Raw genomic sequence first — 19,256 nt, 5'->3', positions numbered from 1 at the left:
ATGTTTTGTCAAACATTATTCTGGATGTTTCCATGAGTATGTTTTTGGATGAGGTTTACGTTTGAATCGGTCGTACGCTGAGTAAAGCAGATTGCTCTCCTTGACATGATTGGGCCTTGTCCAATCAGCTGAGGGTGAAGTAGACCAAAAGGCAGACCTCGTCCCAGCAGGGTCAGTGTTGGGGGGGGGGTTCCCCAGCAGACAGCCTGTGGATTTCATCTACATCATTAGCTCTATATGACACAGCTTTTGCACTCGAACTGCAACTCTCCTGAATGCTAGCTTGTCAGCCTTCCCTATCAGATTTTGAACTCCACAATCAAGTGAGCCAATTCCTTAAAATAAACCTCGCTTTGTATAATACATATCCCATTGGTCCTGTTTCTCTGGAGGACCCTGACTAATACACATTGCAATAAGTATTCTAAATCTATTAATCCATCTGACTTTCAGAGCCATCCTATGAAATTTGAACACAATACTTGAAGAAGCGTTGCTCTTTCACAGGTAAGGGAATGTGGTGTAGTGAGATAAAGTGATTTGCCCAAATCTCCCAGTTAGTAGGTGGCAGAGCCATGATTGTAACCCTAAGTTTGTGGACTGAGCCAGTTTGCTTTCCCACACTAGCCAGCTCTTGACATATTTTGGCCAAACGGGCCTCAGCATCTAGAACCTGACTTTGACCTACACTATCTTTCCCGTCAGGGGCTCCTGGGAGGCTGCTTGGCGTCTGCCCTGGAGCCTGACGCATCTGATCCTCTCTAGTGAACTCAGGCATGATTCTTCGCGTGCTAATCCTCAGCTTCCTAACCTACAGAAGGAGAGTAAATCACCCCGCCAGCTTGTCATGAGGGTTAGATGTGAGTGTCAAGAGCACCCATCCCGTGGCCCGCACCCACAGGAGCTCACGCTCTCACAGGGACCGAAACGATGCCAGTGCACTAGAGCTGGGTCCTGGGTCCTCCTGGCTCCTTAGAGAGTGAGTTCTTCTGTGTGCTGTTTGTATTAGACTGCTGGGGCTGCCATAACAGAATTCCACGGGCTGGGAGGCTTCAACACCTGAAATGTATTTCTCACAGTTCTGGAGGCTGGAAGTCCAAGACCAAGGAGGTGGCGGGTTGGTTTCTGGGAAAACCTCTGCTTTGGGCTCGCTGATGGCCACTTTCTCCCTGTGTTCTCATATGGTCTTTCTTCTGTGTGTGTTCAAATTTCATCTCCTTATAAAGACACCAGTCAGATTGGATTGGGGCCCACCCTAATGACCTCATTTTAATTTAGTCATCTCTTGAAAAGGCTCGATCTCCGGAAGTAGTCACAGTCTGAGAAACTGGGGGTTAGAGCTTCAACAAATGGATTTTGGGAAGACACAATTCAGCCTGTAATACGATCCTCCCCAACAGAGGCCAAGGACCTGTGGCTCAGGACTACCCTTCATACCTCTCACTACTGAGGGGATGCACTGGACCTTTTCTGCCTGGCTGTTCCTTCAAACCTTCTGCTAGCTGGCACTATCTCTTCAGGATTATGCTAAGAGACCAGCTAAGCTGCTCAGAAATTAAAGGCCAATAGCTCACTCAAGTTCTATAAACTTATCTTTGTCCAATGGTTATGGAAAGGCAACTAGAAAACTACCAAGGATGTAGAAATTGCTTCATACTTTTAATCTATAAACTACACCTCCCAGCACTTCCACACACACACACACACGCACACACGCACACACACACACATGCACACACACACGCACACACGCATTGCCCAGCAGGAACAGAAAGGTATTTTGAAGTGCACTTCAAACAACAATTATATGTATATGTATATGCACATATGGTGTGATGACACCCGCGGTTCATAACTCCAGTGACTTTCGCATTCTTTAAATTGGCTCCTGTTTGTTTCAGTTACCCTCTTACAGGACTACACTTGTTCACACTATGGGTCCTATTAATTCCATCCCTGTTTACTATGACTCAGGGTTTTTTTTCCCCCTAACATCAAAGGTCTCTAAGAGAGAGTCTCTAGTTGGGCTGTTCACCACCCAATATGGTCCACCCCTACTGGTAATAAAGCCAGAGCAACTTCATAGGCCACCGTCTTCCTGATGTCAAGCCTACTTCTAGTTGCCTTTGGCTAAGGCACCAATACTGGGTCCAATCTTGGATGCTTAGGGAAGTAGGGCTTATGGTACAAACACAGTGACTTGATTAGAAGAACCTAAATGACCAGTGTCCTAGGAAGAGGGTGTGAAAAGGTAGGTGCTAGGCTCTGTGGGTCTCTCTGGAGCCCGCAGAGACCCATTGTGAGGACTCACATCATGTCAGGAGAGCAGCCACCATATTGGCAAAGCTCACTTCCTTTTGCTGATAGTCTGCTCCAAAACACCATCCATTTTAGAGAACAAATGGATTTTTCAAGTCTCAAAATTAAATTTTACAAAACTGGATTAAACACAGACCTCTTTTTATGTCATTTGAAATCATTTAATTAAGACACAAAACCAAATTACAAAAGAGTAAGCCATGTGCAAAAACTATAATTTTATGTTCTGGAAGAAAGAGAAATACCTATAGGGAAAAGAAAGTCAGTCTGGAAAGTTGTTGTCACCCTCTTTTTTTTTTTTTTTTGTCTTTTAAACAACATTTTGGGTAGAGTGTGATCTTCTACAGTTGAACCTAGACAAAGAGTAAAGGGAACAGGAAATCAATGGGAATCATATCTTAATGAAAGCGCTTCTCAAATAGTCCAAGAATCCATAAGAGACTTATTCTATATTGGATTTCTGGAAGTCGGCCGAAGGACCCGAGCTTGTAACCCAGTGATTGATGCCTGCCATCAGCAGCACATTCACTCCTTTCCTCCCTCGAAGGCTTAGACAAATTTTGCCTCATTCCACAAGCTCTCAATCATATTCATGGAGTCAAGACTTCAAATGGGGCATGATTATAACTTTAATAGCTATTCCAGGTAGAACTGATTCGCATGATGTGGGATCTTGGCAGCAGTTTAATTACTTTAGGGTAATGATGTGAATCGCAGTCAGGGGCCAATTTTGGCATCACCGGTTATCACGTGCAATAATTAATATGATTAAGTGTGCTGCTTTAGAAACTCTTTTACTCCCCTCTCTTTGCTAGTATTTGGAACTTGTCTTCGGAAACTATTGTATAGACAAGGTTTTCTTCCCCTCATTTTCCTCTGTAGGTCAGGATATATTCCTGAGAGCACAGGTATCTTTATTTACTGATTAAAAAAAACACATTTTCTGGAAAATTTTTGCAGAGATAAAGCAGCGGAGGGACTTCTTTGCTTTCTTCATTGCCCTTCTCTTGTCTCCTTCTTTCCTTACTTGTTTATTGTTTATTTGGTCACCTCTCCCACTTTATATAATTTCATGGTTCTTCCAAATGAATTCAAGTTTCCAAGCACTGATGCAAGGACCTTAGCCAATAATAACAACTTCTGTTTGTTGATTGCTTACTGAGTGCCAGCAATCGCTGTAATCACTTTCCTTGTCTTTTTTAATCTCATCAAAATAACTGCATGCCTTCCGCGATGCGGGTAAAAATAGGAACGCTTATACACATGAGGCATCTTACCCATGCTGGAAGAGCTGGTAAGTGATGGCTCAGAACTGAAATCTAGGGGTTCTGTGACCCACAGTACGAGCTTCTCCATACTAACTTCTACCAAAATCTGGTAATCGTAAAAATAACTTTTCTCTCTCAAAGTAACGGTCATTCCTGCAAGTACTGTCCTGCAACATACATATGTGGAGAGGTTGTCGTATGCCAGGACCGTGTCGGAGGCTCAGGGCACGAGACACAGCCCCTGCCCTCAAGTCCCTGAGTCCTTCTGGAGGTAATTACAGTAGCATGAGGTAATGGCTATGATGGGAAATCACAGAAAATATCGTTTAAAATAATGTTAGTGTGGCCAGTCAGAAGGGTATAATGTGTGTCTGAAAAATCCCAGTTAACTCCAGCCAGAGAATGACTTCCTGCAAACGTATGAAGAAAAGCCAAGGAGTATTACATAGATGATACTATCATCAAACGTTAGCCATCACTGATTATCTCCTGTGGTCAAAAAAAAAGGCGATGGTTCTAGAATTACATTGACCTGGCTTCAAGCTTTTGCTCGATTTCTTATTAAGTGTGTGTCCTTAGCAATTTACTCAAACTGTCTGAACTTCTGTTTCCTCACCTATAAAAACAGATGATAACAAATCTTACCTCCTCTGGTTGTTTGAACCAGGGGTCAGCAAACTTTTTCTTAAAGACACAGAGAGTACTTATTTTGGTTTTTGCTGGCCGTGCAATCTCTGTTACAAGTGCTCGGCTACGCTGCTGTGGGGCAAAAGGAGCCACAGATAATATGCAGGTGAACAAGTGTGCCTCTGTCCTCCTAATAACACTTTATTTATAAAAACCGATGTGCTGGATTTGGCACATGGGCTAGAGCTTGTCAACCCCTGGTTTAAAGGAGGAAAGGGGGGGAAGCGGGGGAAAAATAAACCCAACATATAAAAGTTTCCAGTACACCGTAGGTGCTCAAAAATTGTTCCTTTTCCTTCCTTCGTGCCATTCATTCCACTAGGCATCACAAAGATGCACGTAATCACTGCGTCTCCCTTTTGAGACCCTCACAGTCCAGTTAGGGTGACAGACATGGAAAATATAGACAACAATACAATTTTGCAAGTACCAGTTGTGAGGGAAACAGAGCAAATCGGAAGTTATAGGAGTTGAGTGAAGGAACAGTGGAAGAAAGAACTTCCAGGTAGGGAATCTAAAGAAGGAGGGATGCCCTAAGTGTTGTCAGAGGACGCTGAGTGGACACCGAGTTTAGGTGGGGAAGTGGGGGCTGACTTTCAGGTTCAGGAGTTTACACCTTTTCGTAGATCTCAACCAATGTACCGTTGAGGGTTTTTGAAGAGAACATAGGAAGCACTCAACAGATTATTTGTTGAAGGAATCAGTTCCTCTGAGATGACTGGTGTGATGGTTGGGCACAGAATGGCTGCCAAACGATCAGGTGGGGAGGACTCCGTCCTGGGTGACAGCAGTTAGAACCGGCAGAAAGGACATATCAAAAAGACACTGAGAAGGAGTAAAGGACTTGAGCTGGTGAGTGAACATGGGCAAGACTGCTGGTCAGGGAGGTGGCTGAGGTAGCAGTCTGGTGGCCGGCAGACCAGCAGAACAGTGTTGCCGGCGCAGAACAGAGGATGTCAGGGAGGCTGCTTTTTGGAGGAAACGTCATGAATTCAGAGTCCCTGAAGAACATCCAAGTGGAAGTGTTTAGTGAAATAAGATGGGCTCAAGAAAGAGATTGACTCCGGAAGCAGAGATTTAGACTTCTCATGAGAATGGATGACGTATTGATTCTTGATGAGACCTGAAGATCGAAATAAGCAGTTGGTGTTGGGACAAAGTCAGAGACAACGGCTCTCCTTAGAAATCCAGAAGCATCTCTCTATTTCTTCCTGAATGTGATGGCAATAGAAGCTCTGAGAGACTGGCAAGGTCTCACGGTACTTTTTTTTTTTTTTTAACTATAAAAAAAAACAAAGATCAGGAAAAGAATTAGATAAACCCTGGGGAATTCTGATGTCTAGAAACTTCTCTCATACAATCCCGAGAAAAAAACCCCGAGTGTGAACTCCTGAACTATGTAAATTCTGATATGCAGACCTAATACAGAGTAATCCCACTGAATCCCACATCAGCAGAAGACGTGGAAATGTGTCAGCAATGAGAATGATAAAACAACTCTGAGAGAGGGGCGCGTGGGTGGCTCAGTCGGTTAAGCGTCTGAGCCAAAGGCAGATGGATATCCCAGGGTCCTGGGATAGAGTCTGCATCAGGCTCCTTGCTCAGCAGGGGATCTGCTTCTTTCTGTCCCTCTGCCCTTCCCCACTGCTGGTTCTCTCTCTCTCTCTCTCTCTCTCTCTCAAATAAATAGATAAAATCTTTAAAAAAACCAAAACCCAAAAAACAACTGTAAGACATTCTCAGCATCTTTTCAAATGCGTGTAGTCAATCATGATTTAGCAAAGCTACGTTCAGATATGGATGCTAATTTGTTGCCCTGTTAAATAAACACAATCTTGTGCCCAGTCTTATGCCAAATTCTCAGTAGATCTCAGGTTGATCTGCTTTTCTTGTGTTACAACTTTTCTTGCTACTACCGTGAGGAACGGAATTCCCTTTGACGAGGAAAAGTGTTCTGTGCGGCCAGAGCAAGAAAAAGGGGTCTTTCTAGAGTACAGTTGTCCTACATTTTCTTTAAGTAACATCAGAAAAGTGTTACTCGGAGGCATTACATCGGGCCCCGTTAGACGCCGACTTCCTATTAAGTCGGTGAGCTGTGGAGAGAGGTGTTACCATCTGAAACAGTTTGGGAAGGGGTTTCATTTTCCACTTTCCATTTACCTATTTCTTGAAGCCAGTGAAACACATTGTATTATGTCATTTGCAGGGTCAAACAAAACAGCCTTTTTCAGAAATACAGAAGAGTGAAGGAATCATAAGATTTTAAACTCGAGCTCCAGGACTTGCCAAGCTTAAACTTCTCGTTTTTTAAAGAGAGAGAACTCAGACCGGAGGGGCTGAATGACTGACTAAACATGGGTCAGCGAATACGCAGCAGAAGCAGGTTTGAACTCAAGAGTCCTCCTTCCCAGTCCGTTACTTCAAGTGCATCTTTGTCACAGGTTCGTTTTGGCCGTGGGTGGATTCTCATTCCATTATGGGGATTTGTAAGAGAAAACTTAAGCCGCAAGCACACTAAAAATGGAGGATTTACATTGAGGACACACCCATCACACTCCTTTCTTAACAACACTTCTGAAGGACTGGGACAGCGTCAGAGAGTCCTGTTGACGAGACCTGGTCATTTCTGGGAAAAGCAGAAATCCTTAGAGGAGCAGGCGTAATCCCTTTGACTGAGAACACCAAGGGGACCAGAGAGCCAGCCCTGAAACCTTGATATTTAAAGCAGTTGTCCACAGACATAATGCCTTTAGTTTGATCAAAGAGCCGGGCCACACAATCCCCAAGAACAGGAAGGCTGACGAGAAGGGGGGAAGGGTCCTTTGTCCTCGAGGCCTGCAGGCCTGGAATCCGGATGCTGGCAGGCAGGGCTGCTGGCCTTGCAGGGAGGGCTGAGGCCCGGCCTGTCCCCGGAATCCCTCCCCCTGTCCTCCTCGGGTCCCCACATCAAGAAATCGGCCAGATCCTCGTCCACCCCCCACCCTCAGTCTCTGTCCATTTTCTTCAGCACAGCCATAAAAACAATTTCCTCAGCCCCACGGAATCCACGTTGTTGGATTCCACAATCAGAAAAGGTAAGTGTCCCAATTTAACTCTTGGAGTCTTTCTCCCAGTGTGTGGTTTCCTAAACAAATATTTCATGTATCGTTCAGGTCACATTCTTGACCTTGTTGTTTCAGGTGCCTGATAATTCTGGGCTGATGACAGCCCAGCGAGCACACTGGTCACCCCCATCCCCTCTGCTCCCTTTTCCTCCTGTCCCCTGGCAGCTTTCCCTGGGCCCGTTTTGTCCCAGCCTCTCCCCTATTAATTGCTTTCCCCTGCAGCCTTTTCTCTATCAAAGTGCTTGCCCCTGAAGCCTTACACTTCAGATTCCTGCCCCTGGTGCCCTTGGCTCATTCGTTATTTAATTTTTCTTTCAGTCCCCTGCCTGTCAGGCAATGTCTGCACACGGGGATTGTTTTCATTTTTGAAAGTCTCCAAACACAGCTCGCAGCCTTGGAGATAAGCTTTAAAAAAATTATAACACTCTTTGGCGCATGTGCCCCTGTGCGCACCCACATATAAATGAGTGAGGGGGGGGGCTTTGGATCCACCCACGTTCTCAGAAGCAGAATTTTCACGATGAAAGGGCTTTCTGCACTGCCCTTTGGCCCTGACAGCAACACGACCGCTAATGCCCGCTCTCCTGCTTAGCAAGTAGCTGGGAAGGGAATTTCTCTTCCGAATGGATATATACAGAAAGCGTCTTCCAGAGGCTTTGCAGCCTTGCGCTAAGCTGGCTGAAGGCACTTCAGAGATCCAGTCTAGTGGAGGGGACGGCATGACCACAGAATGAGGAGACACATCTTATAGTAGTTGATGGAAGTCTAGTCATGCAGGAAAGCATTCAGAATAGTCAGGAAAGAGGAGAACAGAGTGGACCTCTGGGGAAGAGCGACTTTTGGATTCAGGAAAGTTCTTTCTCTGATTTTTTCTTGACTTCTTCTTTTTTTTTTTAATCCCTAAACTTTAGATATGTTCGACATTGCCATGAGCCAAGCTGTGTTCCCACAAAACTCCTATGTCAAAGTCCTAACCCCCAGGATCTCCAAATGTGACTGTATTTGGAGGCAGGGTCTTTAAAGAGGTAATTGAGTTAAAAATAAGGTCATTAGTGGGGGCCTCAATCCACTATGACTGGTTTCCTTATAAGAAGAGGAAATTAGGGCGCCCAGATGGCTCAGGCAATTGAGCATCCAACTCTAGGTTTCGGCTCAGGTCATGATCTTGTGGTCAGGAGATCGAGTCCTGAGGCAGGCGCTGTGCTCAGCAGGGAGTCTGCTTGAGGTTCTCTCTCCCTCTGCCCCTCCCTCCACTCGTGTGTGCTCTCTCAAATAAATAAAGGAAATATTTTTTAAAAAAAGTAAAAGAGGAAATTTAGACACGACGTGTACAGAGGGAAGATCTTATGAGGGAGAAGACGGCCATCTGCAAGCCAAGGAGAGGTTCAGATGAAAACAACTCTGCCAACACCCTGATCGAAGCCTTCTGGCCTCCAGGACTGTGAGGAAATACATTTCCGTTGTTTACGCCCCCCGGTCTGTGGCACTTGGTGATGGCAACCCTACAAACCAATACAAACATCGGTGTTTCAAGATGGTGTTCGTTCGAGTGGACAATGGACTTAATCAGAAAGTACGGTCTGGCCAAGAAGTGGCTCTTCTGCCCCTACATGGGCTTGCAGGCGCTTGTCTAGATTCCAGATGAGATTTCTGACCTCAACTTGGAGCGGATCGATGTTGATGAGGGGTCTCCAAGGCAATCTCCTCCCTAGGTCCCAATAGCTATATGGTGATAAGACTTCCCTTCCTTCTTGTCTCTTACTAGACTGATTCCTGAAGTATTAGGTGGGAACGAAATGAAATTGCCTTTTTATGTGGGTCAAAAAAGTTGAGCTAAATACATGTGGTATCCTGAAACAGAATGACATTGTGGAAAAACTGGTGGAAGCCAAACGAAGCAGTTCAGGGAATAGCAATGTACCAATATTAATTTCTTAGGTTGCCAAAGGCATCATGGTTACGTACCATGTTAACATTAAGGGGAATTGAGTGAAAATATACAGAAATGCTTTATACAATCTTTGCAACATTTCTATAAAACTTAAAATTATTCCTGGGGTGCCTCAGTGGCTCAGTTGCCTAAGCATTCAACTCTTTTCTTTTTTTTAAAGGTTTTTTCATTTATTTATTCGACAGAGATAGAGACAGCCAGCGAGAGAGGGAACACAAGCAGGGGGAGTGGGAGAGGAAGAAGCAGGCTCCTAGCGGAGGAGCCTGACATGGGGCTCGATCCCATAACACCGGGATCACGCCCTGAGCTGAAGGCAGACGCTTAACCACTGTGCCACCCAGGCGCCCCTAAGCATTCAACTCTTGATTTCAGCTGGGGTCATGATCTCAGGGTCATGAGATTGAGCCCCGCCTTGGGCTTTGCCCTGAGCATAGAACCTTCTTAGGAAGGCCCTCTGCCACTCCCCCCCTGCTCTCTCTCTCTCTCAAAACAAAACAAAATCCAAAAAACAAAAAACCTAAAATTAATCCAAAATAATTTTTTTCCCCAAAAATATTTGAATATTGGCAATTGTACATGGTTTAAACTAATACATCAAGCCCAGGGGCCTTGGATATAAAGCCTGCTAATTCAACCTTTTCATTTTCTAGTTGTAGGATCTATAGATGGTTTTTAAAGGCTATTCGTACCTTGGCAGCTCACACCCTGGATGCCTGGCCAGCCTGAGTAAGAGTAAGAAGTAACTGAGTGAACCTTCAAAGAGGACCCGATGGCCATTACCGGGGGACAGCCTTGAGCCAAGACATGTGGATGGGGCTTCCCTTCTCCTCTGATTCGACAAGGAGAAACCCGATTTCTTAAGGACTCTAGGCTGTTGCAATGGATGACTACCTCTACCTTTCTCGACAGCCACTAGGCACCCAACATAGCCTCATTCCAGGAGAAACAGTCTCTTTCAACTCCCTTCCTCGGTTAGAGAGCCTTCCTTTCTTCCCCACCGGGTCCTGAGAAGACAGAGGATTGTGATACCTCAGTCTGGGGGGAGTCCAGAGTCTCATTTTAAAGGAAAAGAACCTGCTTGCAGTTCTACCTCTGAAACTAGAAAGTTAATCCTCGTCAGACCAAGACCACATGAGACGCTTGTTTTGTTTGGCTGACAAGCATTTACCATTTTAAAGAATTATCTGTCACACTTTAAAACTGCAAAGCTTCACAAAACCATCTACGTGCTTGGCTTCTCTTGAACAATCAGAAGTTCTAGCAACAGAGACCTATATTCCTGTGTGGAAGAGACTGGGTGGAGCCAAGTAGCCAGTAGGCTCTCTCAAGGGGCCCCGTGTTCACCATTTCGTGTAGTCCCACACAGCCCTCTCTACCCATTCATCCTACCTGCTGGACCACTTCAAACACCTGAGTTTGAAACCCCTGGTATAGATCAGTGTTTGTCGTACTACAGGTCATGGTCCACATGTGAGTCATGAAATCAGTGTAGTGGATAGCCTACACTGGAAAAAGACAAAAGGTGGGGGGAGAAAAAGAGAAGGAAATAGAAACTACCAGAATATATCACCTGTAGTAAGGGTACGGGCTAGTTTGTGAAACCTTTGTGTCAGTTGTGTAGGTGAGGGCTTGCACTAGGTGACCGTATAAAATATCTTTCTTCCTGTGAGTTGCAATAAAAACATTTGAAAGCCAAGACTAATGAAAATTTAAATAATCCCACCTTTTTATTCAACATTTAGTTTGCCATATTTGCTTAATGTTTTTGTTTTGTTTTCCCGTAAATAACCCAAGAGGTGGGAGGGATATTTGTTATATAAACACAATCACAGAATTCGTGCAAACATGATAACGCGGATCCCTGGGCACACCAGTAGAAGATCTGTAATAAAGGATTAAAGCATCTAATTGAAATGAAAGAAGAGCTAAATCTCCTTGGTGTTCCTAAGACCTACGGTCCACCAGATTGCATAGTTGTATGATTTTAAGTTAGATCATATGAAATAATAATTGGATTAGTTATATATATAGGCTTATATATATATTTATATTATTTATATACATATTACTTATATAGGTCATCTGGGGCAACCAATACTCTAGATGAGCACTGTTCAATAGAACTTTCTCTGATGATGGAAAAATTCTATCTCTGCTCTGTTCAATATGGTAACCATTAGCCACATGTGCCCCTTTGGTGTTTGAAATGTAGCCAGTGTGACTGATTGTCTGGATTTTTCATTTTAATTAATTTAAACTTAAAAATTAAATGTATTAATTAACACATTTAAATTTAATTAGCTCAAACATATGGGTAGTGACTGCCATATTAGACAGCAGAGCTCTAGACTCTAGAACGAGTATCTTGAAAGAAGGAGGGCTCTGTTTCTTTCCTGTTTTCTGTCCTAGAATGCCCATTGCTCTGGTGGAATCATCGTGTTCAGGCGCCACGCACCAAAGAGCGAGGAGGGCTAATAGTACAGTTTATGTTCTTTAGTTCAGCTTATTGCTACAGACAAGGGATCCAGCGTCCAAATGCGGACTGTCTAAATTCTTATCCTCCCTGATTTCTGTGGGTTTTTTTTCCAAATTAAAAATTGTTTAAGGAAGATTATGTGATTTCGAAGTGTATAGATTAAAAACTATAATAACTGTTAATAATTGCAATTGTAATAATAAATGTAATAAGAATAGTAACAAAACGAGGAGTCATGTTTCAACTGCTTACCACGTACTTGGTGCCGTGATAAGCACTTTGTATGCCTTATGCCGCTTGTTCTGCTCATCCTCTGAGATCGGAGGTATTAACCCAATTGACGAAACTGATGTTTGTGAAGGTTAAGTAACTGGCAAGGTCGCTCAGGTAGCGAGTGAAGGAGCTGGAACGTGAATCCGGTTCTGTCTGGCTACAAACCCCTTCCTATATCATTATGCTGTCCTAACCGGTGCTAATCAGTTGTTTTTTCCATCAGCTCATTACTTCCTTGATAAAAACTTGGCTGAGATGAATTATTAATGGCAGTGCTAGGACTAGGGCCTCATTCTTAGGATTCTGAGCTGCATCCTCTCTACCCCCTTATCATAGATACTGCTTTGGCCACATTGCAGGAATGTGCCTGTGGGCTTCCCTGGAGCCTAAGCATTGTTCACTTTGGGGCCCCTTTCCTCCGTAACAATAAAAGTTGTATCTTGTTCCTTTGGTCTAAAGACAAACATATTAATATTCTCTATTAAGCCATTTTCTTTTACCTAAACATCCCCCCCCTTCTGGTTTTAAGAGAAATTGGAAATTGGAACATTATCCTGAGCCCTATGCTAGGTAGAATAATGGCCCCTCAAAGATATCCACATCTTCATCTCCAGGACCTTGAAAATGCCACTTTATATGGCCACATGAACCTTGCAGATATGATTACACTCAGAAACTTGAGATGAGAAGAGTGTCCTGGACTATTCGAGTGAGCCCAGGAGAATCCCAAGGGTCCTCAAAGGAGAATCAGAGAAGGAGATGTGATGGCAGAAGCCAAATGAGCAATCCTCAAGCGGCCTGGAGGAGGAGGACGGTCACGGCTAAGGGATGCAGGCAGCCTAGGGTGGAGTGCCCGGCACCATCCGTGTGTGATGAAGGAAAGGCAGAAATCGGGAGAATTCTTTTCACACCTCCAAGGAATCACAGGATTAAAAGTGGTTATGAAAGACACTGCCGGCTCAACTACTGAGTGGCCCTTCTCCTGAAGAGTCAGCCATCAGTGTCTACCCGTGTTTTCCTCAGAAGGCTCAGTGCCAGTGAAACTGCTGGCTGGAACTGTTTGCTTTCGCCAGGGCGTGCGATTAGGATGCTCTGCAGAGCCCACGCCTGGAAGAGCGTGAGCAGCCTCGGGGGAGGTGCTGAAGCAGAGAACCCGGGGCCGAGAGGGGAGACGAATGGAAAGGGGACAAGTCATGAACAGACCCGAAAATGCCAAGGAAAAGGGGAATCAAAAAAAAGGGAGACTGTAAAAATGAAAAAAGATGTTCACAAGCACAGGAAACAACAGACGTTGGTGGGGTACAGAGAAAGGGGAACCCTCTTACACGGCCGGTGGGAATGCACACTGGAAAACCACCACTCTGCAAAACAGTATGCAGGTGCCCCAGAAAGTTAGACATAGAGCTACCCTACGACCCAGCAATTACACAACGAGGTATTTACCCAAAGGATAGAGAAATACAGATCGAAGGCACATGCACCCCAATGTTTATAGCAGCAATGTCCACAATAGCTAAACTGTGGAAAGAGCCCAATGTCCACTGACAGATGAATGGATAAAGGAGATGTAAGATATATATTACTAGATATAGATACAGATATCCCCACACAATGGAATATTACTCAGCCATCAAAAAGAATGGAATCTCTCCACTTGCAATGCCATGGATGGGGCTGGAGAGTATAATGCTAAGTGAAACAAGTCAGAGAAAGACAAATACTGCATGATTTCACTCATATGTGGAATTTAAGAAACAAAGCAGATGAACATAGAAGAAAGGAAAGAAAAATAAAATAAGATAATAACAGAGACTCTTGACTATAGAGAACAAATTGAAGGTTGCTGGAGGAGAGGTGGCTGGGGGGATGGGCTAGATGGGGGATGGGCATTAAGGAGGGCACTGGTGATGAGCACTGGGTGTTGTAGGTAAGTGATGAATCACTAAATTCTACACCTGAAATGAATACTACACTATATGTTAACTAACTTGAATTTAAAATTTTGGAAGAAAAATAATAATAAAGATGAGAAACTGGAAAAAAAAAGAAAAAAGATGTTCACAGAAGAACAAAGAAAAGAAAAAGAAAAGAAGAAAGAAAAGAAAAGAAAAGAAAAGAAAAGAAAAGAAGGAAAGAAGGGAGGAAGGGAGGGAGCGAGGGAGGGAGGGAGGAAGGAAGGAAGGAGGGAAGGAAGGAAAGAATCTGGGATTTGAAAGGACCCAGGAGGAAAGGTAAGGAAAAAAGATAAAAAGCAAAACCAGTCATGGGCTTAAGAGTAACCTTCCTTTCTTTCCTGATGCTGAGTGCAGAGCTGAACTTTGCAGGCTGGAAGCCATCTGCGGCCATCAATCCGAGCCCCATGCTGTGGCCACGGTCAGTGGGATTTGCACAGGTGGGACAGTGGCAGAATGCAACCTGAGACATGAAAGGGCTCCCATTCGGTCAGAGGCTGCATTTTCTCTGCTCTCCTTACACAAAGCTGCTATTGACATCACAGTGGCTCCCTATGACTCATGCTGTTCACTGCCCAAGCTCAGAGGCTCCCGTCTCGACCTCTAAGGGAGTAGGCTCTATGCCCAAATTTGTACATAATGTCCATGTTCTCTGTGTGTGGGGGGGTCATCATTCAGCTTAATGCCTATAGCAGTTGGTTCCAGGCAACCTTTCATCCCTTCATGTCTCTTCATAAAGAACTTGAAAAAAAAAAGGAGATATTTCTTTTAAAAAACAATGTTCAGTATGTATGTATATATTGACTATTGATATACCGAATACGGGAGCATTCTATGGGTATACGCATGCCCACATACGTCTTCATGCACGTATGTAACCATGTCATGCTTCAGTTTCTAGGAAACCGAGAACAAAGCGTGATAAAGTAGCTTCCTATAATCCAGAGTTTCTCTTTGGTTTCTATTTTTACATTTTAAAAGAGCACATCTCACAAGGAGATGCCTTCCTTAGCCCTCGAGATTATTAAGTGAGACCGCTCTCAGATGGGCCTTTCTTGTGGTTTTTCCTTTTACCCATTTCAGTTGACTTTTGCACATATAATCACTCATTTTTATAAGATTTACCCAGAGAATTTTTTAAACAGATGTTGTCCATGCAGTTTGTAATTGTCCTCCTCAAATTGTGCTCGGTGCGTTGGCACTCCCCAGGGTTTGGGGTATTTCACTTACTAGTTCTTCCTTCCTTGCCTAACCCTGGGAGGTCTCGCAGCCACGTCTGGTCTGCAGGAATCACGGACAGCTCTGTTTTCTGTTTTTCACACAGTTCACTTTTCCGTCCTGGCTTAGGGACTGAGACCTTATTCCTTGTTTTTCTTCTTCTTTTTTTTTTTTGAAATGGCTCCTATGTTTTCACAGAGGACGGCATTTCAGCTTTGTCAACTTGGGTATCAAACCTGTGCACCAACGAGCAAACAGGACAGCAGCTACATGACTTCAACCTTATTTTTTAAATTTGCTTCCATTTCTCCTGCCCTGAAGAGTTGATATGTTTTAGTCTTCTTTTAGACAAGGTGTTCAACTGCGCTCTATGGTACTTATCATATCCAAGGCATCAGTGCTCGGTGCTTTCCAAATAGTCAGTAATTCAATCCGCAGGGCAACCTTGGGAGAATGGTGCAGGATTCTTTGTATTTTGTGGTTGAGGAAATGGTGGGACAGAGAGGTGAGTCACTTGCACAAAGTCACACTTCTGGTAAGGAGTGTTGAGATTCAAACCCAGACCCTCGGGGCCCGTCTTCAAGCTGTTAACCACTACACCAGAAGAAAACAGAGCATGGAGATGTCTTGCTTTCAGACTTCTCCGATGAGTTGGTTCAGTGTTTCCAGGGCTAACACCAATTTTGTCTCTGTTTACAGTAGACTCAAGTGCTTTTTTCTCCCCCCCAAGTATTTTATAAAAAGTATTACAACTCCTAGCAAACGCAGAGTCCTGTGATCCTGCTCAGGCATTTTATTGACATTTTTCCCTTTTTTAGGCAAAGTCAGGTGGGCTGAGTTTCTCACTTGGGGAAGTCTGATGGCACGTGGGCCCCTTCTCATCATTCACTGCCTTCACCCCCTTCTGGAAATTTTTCATGAGTTTTTCCATCAACATGCAATGCCTGATTTATGTTTTGAGAGCCACACCCGTTTCAACAACACACACAGATGCCATACATAAAGGAAAGGTGACCTTTACCCATGAAAAGGATTTTGATGAATTGCAGGAAGTAATACACTGTGCAGGAAAAATAGTCTTCTGATCTTTGTTGTTGTTGTTGTCCAATATAAACCACTTCCCATGAAGAGCAATCTACATCTAATGAGGTTCATTAACTGTAGACTACAAAGACCCCCAGCATGAGAGAATAATTCCACTTGTGCTGGTCTCTGATTTACTCCTACTGGGGGGGGGGTGCATACTGGGGAGACAGGAGGAGGCTGAAGGCTCTTGGAAGGAATGACTAAAGGTATTTAGACTAGTCGATGACTATTTCTCAGTTATAGAACATGAGCTTGGAGCCTCTATAGCAATGTTTTCAAACTATGGATCGGGACATCTTAGTGGACTCTGAGATCAATATTGAAAGACATAGAAAAATAAAAAGGTGAAGGAGAAGAGAAAACATCAGAACGCGTGACATGGAGTGAAGACAGACAGTGTTTTGTGAATCTTCCCTCACTGTTAGGCATACTAAGTTGCAATGTAAAACGATATCTCTTACTATGTATTCCATTCAACAAAAAGCTTGTAAAACACTGCTCTGTAGAATAAAAGCAACCGCAGGCATTTTGTCCACCTTCTGAGAACTTAAACTGCAAGCCAAAAATGACAGCTCTTAAGGTTCTAAAAATATGAGGGGAATTTATACCAGCGATTCTGTAGGGAGTACTAAGAGGGACCCGTTGAAACAGGGGTAAGTGACTCTACTCTTCTTGCCAGTGAGAGTGCATTTCTGAGGTGAGGTCAAGAATTCTGAAGAGAGAGGTCAGAGTCTAAGGAGATGTGAGGCCATTCGGTTGTTCCAACATCGCGGGCTGGGAGAGGATCCATGAGGCAATGGGGTTGATGAAGATAAATCGTGAAAATGTCCTCCTGGTAAGAGTGAAGGAACAGAGATACAGAAGAGAGCAGGAGAAGGAACTAGATGTAGCAAACTAGATGCCTGTTGGCCAAAACTGAACCGTGGCTGTGTAGCTTTTGACAGGTCTGGTATATACAAAATTAAGACATTCCCACAAAAGTTGGGATTTTCATTTTCTCTAGATGAGTCAGAAAACATGGCCCCTCTGAGATGCAGTCATGCATGGCAATAATTGTCTGGAGCCAACAAGCACTGGCTCCCTCCTGGGACAGCCACGAGTACCTTTGGCTCTTTAAATTGAAATTAAATGAGCAGCTCAGTCCCTCAGTTACAGTGGCCGCATTTCAAATGTTCAATAGCTATGTGTAGCTAGTGTCCACCATATTGGCCAGTACAGGCAAAGACCATTTTCATCATCAGAAAGGTCCAGTGGATAGCAATGAGTTTAGAGCCTCTGTCTCACTCTCTGTTCCCTTGCCTGGGGCCAGCCCCAACCCTTTTCATTACCCGTCTCACTCTTTAGGCATTTCTCTTTGCAACTCCCATAATAAAATGTTTATGTTAGGTTGGCCGAAAAGCTCTGTGACTTAATCTTGGGAATCGAAACCTATCTCGATTGACCACAGACTCACTGAAGTATCTTGAATTGAGTGTGTGTGTGTGTGTTCTTTGCAAAGTAAGGAGTGACATGAGAATCACAGAGACTGTATATGTGTAAATGGTGTCTTACAAAGTTACCAGAATAGAAGAATTATGGATTTCAGTTTGAGTTCTTCACTACAGGGGAAAGCTAGAGAGAAAGACACCTCGTTTCCTGTTCTCAACAACTACGGATATCCACTGGGGTGAACAGGACAGAACCAACAGGACCAAATCTGATGAGAAAAGCTAACAGTAAAACAATGGATAACTTTCCAGATAAAAGTTAATATTCTGTTCGGATATATATATGGTTAGGTAACTTCTGGCTCTGCCCATATATCACAGAACATACAGAAGAACTAATAGTGATTCGGTGTATTTGATCAATGTGGGAAGCCATCTGAGACAGATCAGATTGGAGAGAATCATTTGGCTTGAGTTGTCTGACACTTCTAAATTATTCAGATAAGCGTAAATATCATCTGTGCAGGCAGGGTCGTTCAATATTCATCTCTGAGCTCAGTAAAACATCCGACGTGTGCATGCACGTGTGCACACACACCCCCCTTTAATTCCCAAGAGCGCATTACTGTTCCTATGAACCTAAGAGGGAAGCAGAGTGCTCTTAGGGTTATTACATGTTAACAAATTTAGGATCCTGTTGTGTTTTAGTGAATTTTATGTGTTGTTTCTCCTGTCTTGGTTAGCTTGCCTTGCCATAAACTCCCCTGCTGTAGAAATATGTGGAAAATATGAAAGGATCCCGAAAGAATTCTTTTGGCAGCAAGAAAATTTTGTTTTTCAACCTGCATTTGTTCACTGTCGTCACTACCTACATGTTTCCAGGTTCACATATGAAAATAATTATTCCTCACTTCAGGAAGTCTGTTTTTAAAAAGTGAGTTTGGCTTCAGAGGGTCTAGCCCCCTTAGCAGGGGCAGTCCAGCCCAGGACAGGAGCCCTGGCCTGGGGGCAATCTGAACTTTCCTGGGCTGTTACCTCTTGGCACTTGCGCTGGATTCCTGGGAATAGGGGCTGGGTCCCACCTGACAGGGAACCCATACACGTCTGTCCCTAAGAGCCGAGAATAGGCTCACAGCGGAGGAGCAAAGTCCCTGGGGACAGCTCTCTCCCAATTTCCCAGGGTCAAGGCCAGATGCTCCAACCCCAGGGCTTTTCCAGGCACAGGAGAAAGGGCCCAGTCCAGAGTCAAGGCAGCTGTCCTCTGGCCCCTGATGTGTGACCTTAGGCAAGTCTTTGACCAGCTATGAGGGTCTGTTTGCTTAGGTGAATGAAGGATTTCAAATGGATCAGCCTTCCTTTTGATAATTATAAAAATCCCATGTCCTCCTTGGGTCTACATTAGTCACTGCAAAATCGACCTCTATCCGAAGCATCGATGGAATCAAGATCAATGTCACGCCTCCCGAATCAAACAGAAAACATTCACATTTGTACA

The sequence above is a fragment of the Ursus arctos genome, unplaced genomic scaffold (assembly GCF_023065955.2).
Source record: "Ursus arctos isolate Adak ecotype North America unplaced genomic scaffold, UrsArc2.0 scaffold_9, whole genome shotgun sequence".
In the NCBI taxonomy this organism is placed as follows: domain Eukaryota; kingdom Metazoa; phylum Chordata; class Mammalia; order Carnivora; family Ursidae; genus Ursus; species Ursus arctos.
Note: the sequence above shows the minus strand (reverse complement) of the source record.